Below are 10,165 nucleotides of genomic sequence, written 5' to 3' on the forward strand. Positions count from 1 at the left end.
GCTAAAATATTGTAGTCACTTCATTGAGGGAACTTCGGCTAGGATTTATGTAGACTCCCTAAACTAGCCTGCAAGGTAAAACTTCCCTATTCTCCCTGTATATTGAACCTGGATGCATTTTCTTTTTCTCTGAAATTTCGGCAACAGGATATTACTGTTGCTAACAGGAACCTAATTTTATTGCCTTACATCTTCAGTACACGCACCCAGAGAAATGTGACTTTAAAGCCCTGTGCAGAAATGTTTGAACTTCAAGACAAGCGTTGTCAGACACCTCAGCAATCCTTACTGTGTCATGTATGTCTTCAGAGTCTGTGCTCTGCATGTATTTCAGACCAGGTGTTCATATGATGCTAATCCTTGAAGACAGGGTAGAAACAGATTTAGGAGTTTGGGAAACCTAACCTTACTATATTGGTAGCGTAACACTGGTGGGTTTTTGGGGGTTGGTTTTTGGTTGGGTTTTTTTTTTTCCATAAGTGTTTGGGCCATTTTTAGGCTAATCAGCTGTTATAGTGTTACATCTGTCCCAGTAAGGGAAGAGAGTATTTATTGTTGTCAAAGCTTCTAAGAAAAACACTGCCTGGAATATTGTAAGCACAGTAGAGCATGTACAAAACAATTCACCTTACCCAAAACCTGAACTTTTGAATTTTACTTGTGCCCTTATTTTGCTGTACTGAGTAGTAAAATGTAGTATTTGTCACATTTTCAGCAGTGCCATGTGAACTGAGTCATGTAAGCACTACACTCTTCAATCTCAGAAAAATCAATATCCATGAGCCAGTCAATGTCATAGGAAGAACTTAACAAGATTTGCATTTACTACTGCTCTGCAGATGCAGAAACAGTCTGTTCTTATTGCAGAGACTGCCTCCAGCATGCTCGTAATCTGTGCAGACAGGCTCTTTGAGAAGTCAGTTGCTAGTCACATTACAATGTTTATTTCAAGAATTTTAGTAGCTTTCATCCAGTAATGTAAATACACGTTATTTCTACCTGCTTCTCAGCAGAGACAAGTTGCACAGTACTAGTAAATAACTTTTTGGCCAGTAACACTGTGATCTTAAATTCTCAGTTAAGAAATACTTTTACTATTTGTCTATATACATTGCACTGTATAAATTAGTCATGCACATTATAAGCTCAAAAGTATATACAGATTTATTCTTTATGCTGGAAGCAGAAATGTAGTCACAGCATATGTAGATAGAGCCACCATGTCATTAGTCCAGACACCAATAAAATTAATTGCAGAATAGGTTCCAGGATTGGGCTTGGCACTTTGTATCTTTAACTGTGCTGACTTCCTTTATTCTTGACCTAGATTTACATTAAGCATATATAAATGTCTTGTAGACATATCTCCTGCAAAATTTTATTTTCATACCTTACTACAGACCTGAACTTTCAAATCTGCTTGCACGTGAAAACCTTTTAATTCAAGCTTTCATCATGTGCCTTGAAGGCCCTAGCTATATACTGTCTGGCTTCTGCAAACTGATTACTGGTGTCTTTTGTTATTTTCTGTCCTGACAACATCAGCTCTCTTCACGTACACATTAAATGCTACCTGCTTATTATTGTAACACTACTACATGTTGTCTGCTAAGCATTTGTGTGGCAGCATACCACAACATCAACAGCTATTCCTTATCAATACCTGTATAAATTGTTAAGTCTTTTTACAAGTCGAGAAGCTGAATCACCTCTCTTTATAATCTTTAAAAGCTATCCTTTGTATCTTTTCCTTTAAGGCTTATGATATTGTTAGTCTGATCTGTTACACCTGCTGAGTATTGGGTAAAAAAAAATGGGAGGCTGATTTAAAAATGAGTTCCCTAGTCTGTAGCAGTGACTTGGAAAGACTCACTTGGGGGGGGGGCCATGCAGGATCCTCTGCTGATGGATGGTGATGACTGATTTTCAGGGAATTGTAGGGACTGTGGTAGTTCCAGTTCTTGAAAGACTTTGTGACTTTAAGAGGCAGATGGAAAGCTATTACATCCTCATTTATTACTCCTTGTTCTTGTGCTAGCAGACCCTAAGCTCTAGCAGGGCTTGTCTTAGGGTTTCTGGTATGTTTGATTGGATTACGACTGTGCTTTTGCAGGCAAATCTCTGTGGGTTGTCCATGGCCAGCTGCCAGGCACCTACCCAGCTGCTCGCTCTGTCCCCACCTCAACAGAACAGAGGGAGAAAACAGGATGAAAAACCTCCTGGGTTGAGATAAACCTGCTCCCCCTGAGTTTCTCACACTTCTCCCCCTCATTCCTCACTGCCAAGTGGTGGCTTGCCCTTTCTTAAATCTGTTTATGCAGAGGTGCTGCTGGCATGGCTGAGGGGCTGGGCTGTGCCCTGTGGTGCAGCTGCCGGAACCAGCCTCTCTCCACAGAGGCTGCACAGCCCCTCCTGCTGACACCTCTGAAATACCTCACAGGAGGTCATTTTGTGAGCACTCTCTGTCGAAGGATGTGGAAAAATTGCTGATTTTAAAGAAGCTTGGAGAGGGAGAAGAGCCAAGGAAGAGCACTAGAGATGTTAGCAAAGCCTAATCCTGGAGAAGGTGCTGGGACAAAGAGATTTTGCTTGTGTGGTGAGTGCTTCAGGAGGGACACGTGCCACCCCTGGAGATCAACCAGCCAAAAGGGTTGACCTCAAAAAACAGGCAGGAGCAAAGAAAAACCCAATTTCTGTTGGATGTGGATGGTGTAAAGGTGTGGTTGCTGATGGCTGTTATTTAGGGCAGGTGTGACAGGGTGCCATCCTCCCCGAAGAGGCAGGTCACTAGGACCTACCTGTGGAGAAGCAAGGGTTCAGAGGTGTGCTTAAGGACTGAGAAGCTTCCTGAAATGAGTGCTTTCTGGAAGGCTGAGATGACTTCCCAGTATCTTTGAGAAGGGGAATGGCCCAAGAGCCACTTCGTGTGGGGCTCCCTGGCTGGAGTTCAGATGGGAAGACCACCTACCCGCACCCATAAAAGCCTCCTTAAGCGTGGTCTGAGGATATGAGCATGTGATACAGACAGAGGATCAACTTGTGGCCTGTTCCAATCCATAAGGTGACTCCAAAAAGTGAGTTTTTCTATATTTACTTTGCACCAGCACAGTCCCTACTAAAGAGGAGTGTGTGTTGCATGGCTGTGTGTTTATGCCAGCCTTTTTTGTTGTTTTTGCTTTCTATTGCTTCATTTTTAAGGAAGCAAGTAAATATTTCTTCTGTAACTAACAAAGGTAGGACAAATTCTTCACTTGGTTTTACATGCCTTAACAGTGGCCTCCTGTTTTTCTTTGTTGGGGTTAGCAAATGGAGTTGAGAAAAGGAAAATTAGATTTTTTTTAAAATTTTTTTTTAATTTGTACCTGAGTTCGTTTTGGGTATTTAAAATCACGACCCTAGAAAGCATCTCCTGAAATTGTGCCTGTATTTCTGAAGTGTCATGTAATTCTGTGATCAGTGTTGCAATGACTTCCGTGCTCTGTGTTTGTCCCAGATATCTTCACTGAATCAGGCCTTGAACTGTCCCGTCATGATGCTTTACTTATAAACATTAATTTGTCTGTAAATCATGCTTTTTCAGTATTATTCACAGGCACTGAAGTTTTTGGTCTGGCCACTCAAATGTGTTAATGTTCCCCAGCCGGGAACATTTCTAATTGAAAGTTGCTCTCAGCTGAAACATGATTAATCAGGCAGTAGCTAAGACAGTTGAAGATGTCCCTGCTGTCTCTTACCTTTGAAATAAACTTTTTTATATGTGTTGGTAATTAGAGGAATTAGAAGAATGTAATACCAAGTGCTAAGAAGCTGCAATACTTGAACCCTGCATTGAATAATCCAGTTGTCTTTTTTTTTTTTATTGGTATGGTGCAGGCCGTTCCAAATAAAGTATTCATCACCAAAGCAAAGCATCAAAGAAATAAGTTTAGATTTTTAAGAATGAAAATTGCTCTGTAAAATCCTCCTTTGGCTACTGAAATATTATAGTGTCAACTAAGAAAAGCTATATGCGCTTGATGTCTTTGTGAATGTAAAATCTCTTCAAGGACTTCTTCATATCAGTGTTCAACAGAATAGCAGCATTATGAGATGAGTGTCAGTGCATATGCATCCTTGTTTTAGGTGTTAAGATGATCCATTGCATCTGCTTAATCAAAATGGTTGCTAAATGAAAAATATTGTTCCTAAAACTGCATGTGAAACAGCAGATGTCACTCCAGTCTTCCTCTATGTGGGCCAGAGAAGAATTTGCTCCTGTACAAGAATAACTCGTGCGTGACATTATTGCTTATGTTTAATATAGTGTGTGTAAAGGAATAGATACAATACACTACAGAATTTCTGAGGTTAACCATGGATTGCTGTTTTAAGTACTAGAGAAACACTGTTTCTTGACTGTCTCCATTGGATCTGTTAATGTTGGCATGGGGTGGAACCAATTTATGAAGAGATGTGGGCAATGAGTAGCAACACATACCTTTCTCTAATGCATGGCTTATGTTTAAGACAGTGGGATTATTTATTAACTGAGAAAAATATACAGTTGCATGGCTGAATTGTTCTAAGCAATTGCTTTAAGATTGCATTACAATTCTTAAGTTCAGGATAAAGTTAATACTTTAAGCAAACTGCAGCAAATAGTTTGAGCAGTTCACTTCAGTGTTCATAGCTTGGTCATAATTGCTAAATTTATTATAAATTTGTATGTATAGGAGCCCAGAATGAAAGTCTTAAGGTTCTTATAGTAGTGCTGATTTAAGTATGCACATCTTGTATGACTTTATATGCAGTGCATGCTGAAAAATATAGGCCAAAAATCTCATGGCGAGGTGGCAAAATTAGGTTCCTGCATCACAAAGAGAATCATAAGCATCCACAAACTCCGTAGTAGATGCTGTGAGTACTCGGTGTAATCTTGAGAATGTGGTTTTCAGTGTGTGGGTGGTTTTGGTTGGTTTTGCACACTGGTAGGGATCTAAAGCTTACCTTGCTATTGGCTCTAAAGACACAAGAGGAGAAGGCAAGCTATTTGTTTCTTATAGGTTACTTTTAGTTGCTTAACACTCTTATGGGCATAAAGTCACCTAGGACTACATCTGTCTAAATCTAGTGCCTGTAGGGGAAGGAAGATGGAGTTGTTCCTGCATTGGGGGAAGAAAAGAAAAAAAGTTTTACAATATCAAAATGCACTTTATAGGAAAAGAACTGTGGTGGTTTTGATTTATTTTTTTTTTTTAAATTAAAATAACAGTATAGCCCACATCATTCTGTTTTAAGAAAATTAGACTTAATGAGCCTGTGTTGTTACAGAAGACAGAAGCTTAGGAGTTGTAGATGTCTTTGGCACTGCACAAAAGTGCAAATTTTTTGTTTGCCTGTAAGTTCAATCCTCAGTTATTAGTTTCTCTCCTGAGACATGGATTTTAGTAATATTAAAAGTTCTGCTGTTTTAAAAGCTTTGCAAGCACATACAACCTCTGTTCCAGTATGTGAACAATCTGAATTTTGTTACTAGGTCTTGGTATTTTAAATAACTGATTTTTCCCTTCCACCTTTAAACCCTGATGTTTTTGAATCTTGTGATATTTTGAGAGGGATGGGAACAGAAGAACTTGGTTGTCTTTTCCCTTTTTTGTTTCCTCTTTTAAATCCACAACTCCATTAAGTGATTGAAAAGACCTGAGCTTAATTGTAAGAATTACTTTTGGGCATTAGACAAGATTGGGGAGGGGGGGAATTCCTTGAGTGGTTCTTGACAGTTCCTTAAAGTGCCTATGAGCAGTGTCTGAAAATTTTGGGGACGTAATTGTTGACTATGAAATGCCTGGTCTTCAAGAGAGGTGTCCATGTGAACTGAACAAAAAAAACGAGGCTTAACATTTCATCTAGATTTGCTAGTAATAGTTATACCTCTGAGATAAAACAGAGGTGATTTTGCATTTTGCTGACAGACATTTTGCCTGAAGCATTGCATAGTGAAAGGTGTTGCAGATAGTTACCTTTTTAACAGGTTAATATTAACCTCTCTTGAATATGCCTACCAGCCTTAGAAGGACTACCTGTATTATTGGGAAATAGGAGTTTATTTGCCGCGACGCTTTGGTCATACATAGCAGTTGTTGCAAGGTGCCAGGCAGGTGATATTAAAGGATTCAAAATAAACGTGCAAATCTGCTTTGGAAATCATATATTTCTTTTTTCTGCTGCAAGGCCTTGTGGCAAGGCTGCCTGGCTTACTATGAGTTTTGCCTTCAATCCATCGCTGGCTTGCTGTTGCTGGAATTACGAGTCTGTCTTACTTATCTGTATTTATATTTATAGCTCCAGATAGAGAATATTTGCCAGCCTAAATGATGACTAGGCGTAGTGAGTGGCAAACCCAGCAGTAATTGTAAGGCATAAAATCAATTCCATAGCTGTAATAAATACAATTTTAAAAACAGCCAAGAAATGCAGAGGAGCAAGTAGATTAGGAGCCACGGGCCAAAAGATTATTTTCATGGGGGGGGTGGAGAAAATGCTCATTTTGTCATAATTGTGTAGAAAGGCTCCCTGAACAGAGAATTAGATTGATATTTCCAGGTAATAAAAACATAGAATAGTTTGTGTAGCAAGTACACTATGGTCTTTACTGTGCTTTTAGTGAAAAGAATATCTGAAAAAAAAATTAGTGCATCGTGTATATAAGCTTGAACTTTATTTGGTAAAGGTGGGTAAACTATGTCCAATATGCTCGTCACTTGCATTCAGTAATGTTTAATCAAGAATTGGTCGAAATTCCTACACAGACATACTCTCTGCAGCTGTCACAGTTAGGAAGAAAGGATTGGTCCTACCTGGGGATCTGGCTATCAGTAGAAGTCCAGCTGAACGTGATGCTTATCTTTGTTGTGGGCAAGTCACTTAAATATTAACTTTTTGCCATAAGGAGACATCCAGATGCAGAAGCGCTGTGCTTCAGCCTCTTCCTGGCAGAATCCTCAGGGACAGGATGATAATAAATTGAGTTGAAGAAAATTACCTCAACAGAAGGTTCTTAGTGTGATGAATCTGAAGACAGTCGTAGGTCTGTGTGGTTCTGGTAACCATTGGAGTATGGCAGGCTGTGCTTTGTGTGTAGACCTTGGAGAACCTGGAGATTTTGTGTGAGAAGTGTCTTCCAAAGAGATTCTTACCTTCAGCCAGACGGTAGGTGCAGGAACTGCTGCGTTCCCAGAGCTCGTACAAACACTGGTTTCTTTTGGCCTTAAACAGTACACCAGGAGGATGTTGTTGTAGTGCTGTGCACTCAGCTTAGCTTGCAAGAGCTGCAGTTCAGATTTTTGCCTTTTCAAAAGCTAGCGCTTTTATTTTTATTTTGTCTGATGTGTTAAGCTTTTTTTTTTTTCCTCCCTTTTTAATGGGAGGATTACAGTGACTTGTATGGTAAGAAAAACTAAATCTTATTTTATTCCAGTTTTTTAAAAGGGAAATATTCAAAATTTGGGCTAGAACTCAAGAATGTCAAGGAGACTTTTGTCTCCTCATTGTCCTAGGAGCGTGGAAAAGTGTCATTTCCCTACCACCATGTTGAGAATTTGGTCTGTTCCTTGACACTGTTTGAGTACAGAAGGCACAAAACAAGGTACAGGCCAAAAAGATGGTCCCTGTCCTCAAAAAAGATGACTGATGATGAGACAATGTAAGCACAGTCTCAGATGAGATACAGTTATCCTTATTCTCTACAGTGGCATTTAAGTGCTGAGGGAAGAACAGCAAGAATTCTCCTGGACTGTTCTTTTAGCTTCTAGCAATCCGCAGCTTAAGGACTTTCTGGGTGAGGCTGCATCTAGATTGTCCGGTTTAACAGGCACTGTTAGGACTATTTCTCAGTTATGCCTAAATGCGTGTTTCTTTAGGTATGTCTGTATTTGGAGCAACTGTTTAAAAATCTGGCTCAAAAGAAAATAAGGGGACAACGCAAGCAGATGCTCAATTGCTATTTCAGATCTGCAAAGGAGTATGTCTAGGGATGAGCCTTGCTTGGGCTAGTTCTGACTAACACCAGTACCTAAAATTCATGGTGAAAACACCGAAATGGCAGGGTGAGATACAAAAGTGTTTATATGGATTGTCTCTGAGGCCCTGGGTCATGCTTTAGGGAGAGATTTTTAGGCTCTGCTTTGCTCATAAGAATCATGAGATCATGGAGGTCACTTTTATCTGCTTTGGGGACAGAGCAGGAGGGCTGAGCTTAAGATCAAAACAGATTTATTGTGAGAGAGCAGGGAAAGAAATCTGAAAGATGGGCATTCCTATTCTTGAATTCTCTAGGTGTCCGTGTTCTTCTGCCCACCCATACTGAATGCCATCTCTTCTATAGCTCACGGAATCAGATGGTAACAGTCATAATAAAAAGATTTAAGAATACAAAAGATTTACGGGTGAAGTTGCCTAGGGAACTTACTTAATAGTAAATGTACTCCAGACTGGTTAGCTATTCTGTAATAGCAAGTATTTAAAATGGTTTAGGTTCCTCATGTCCAAGTGGTCACATTGCTCTGAGTAAACCAATGCACTAAGTTGTTACAGGCATGCAAAACACAGATTAAAAAATACAACTGCAAAGTACAGTGTGGGCTGGACAAACCACCCATGATGGAGTACCGTCCTCTGCGGCAGGAGCATCCTTGAATTATTCATAAAGTAAGTGCTAGTAGTAAGAGACCACAAAGTGAATTTAACAGATCTTTTAACATACATTGGGGACTTAGCTTTGGACTTGTTTCCTGTTGTGATAACAAATAGAGTAAAATAAGCCCTATTTGTCTTTTTTTTTTTTTTTTTTTTAAATGGGGATGAAGGAAGTTAGGAGACACCCACTTGAGTGTAGTTGATATTCTACTGGTTAGGGCATTCACCTGAGAATCTTGTTAAAATCCTTGTGCTGTGTGGCAGCATCCCACAGTCCATGGGAGTGCCCTAACTACCAGGCTGAGTCTTCTGAGAGGAAAAAAACCCATGTGTGTTTCCTGTTTTTATTTAAAAAAGCAAACAAAAAAACCTGTTCTTCAGTCAGAACTGTCTGCATATAAAATAAAGAGCAGAGTCAGGCTCACTTTGTTAGATAATCCTTAAAACAGAGCAGGTGTAGAGAGATGCGGCTTCCAGATAGATGAGAAGAGGAGGCCTAATTTAAGATGCTGTAGGTCACACCTTAGGTGAGAAGAGGTGGTATTTGATCTTTTGTCTCATGAGTCCTAAACTCATGTCTTGTCTACAGAGGGCCTGAGATTTTCTGCTTTACATCCTCATCCTTATAAATTAAAGAATAAGTGTTCATTTGATCTGGACATTGGGATTTTGCAGCTCTATATGTGTCAGTTCTCCTATACCTATGTGTGAAGTTAATACTGAAGTTCATGTTGCAGTAAAGGTTGAAACCTTTGAGATGTCCTTGATATCAAGGATGAGAAGCCCCAGTCTTCTAGAAGTAGCTTTTTGGCAAATTGTTGGACTAGGGAAACAAGCATAAGAGAGAGGAAATCTGTGCCTTTTGGTGAATTTTTGTCTGGAGTAACTATGCGAATTAAAGATCTGCTTCTCTGCTTTTGCTGCTTTTCTTCCCTCTGCTATTTGTATACTTTAACACTTTTGTCGGCTGCAGATGGGCAATAAGTGAAGGACAGAAAGTGGCAGGTGTCCAATTCTTCCAAACCCAATCCCATTTTAGCAAAGTAAAAAAAAAAAAAAAAAAAAAATTGGTTGCTATGATAAGATTAAGTCATCAATTACTCTGTCTTGCTGCAACACTCTCATGGGACTGCAGTCAGGCTGCTGTGGTAAGGCAGACACACCTTACTCCCAATCCTGTGGTTTAATTTGCACAAAACGCGTATGAAATTTGGAATGGTGATAAAGTTAGGTTGCAAATGTACATTTTACGTTTCTCTTGGTATTGGACATATCTATTTCCAGAGCAGCTCAGGCCTTAGCAGCGTTTGTCCCCCACCCCCAATACACCAGTGAAACACTGCAGTGTTGCTTATGTTGGTTCACAAAACTGGCAAGTGAAATATGCAAGACTCATGGCAAATCTTTTAAAGAACAAGCTGTTGAACTTGGATTCTCTATATTTGGTTCTGGCTGATGGGAGGGAATAGCAAGACCAAAGAGGGCTCAAACC

The sequence above is a fragment of the Haliaeetus albicilla genome, chromosome 7 (genome assembly GCF_947461875.1).
Source record: "Haliaeetus albicilla chromosome 7, bHalAlb1.1, whole genome shotgun sequence".
Lineage (NCBI taxonomy): Eukaryota > Metazoa > Chordata > Aves > Accipitriformes > Accipitridae > Haliaeetus > Haliaeetus albicilla.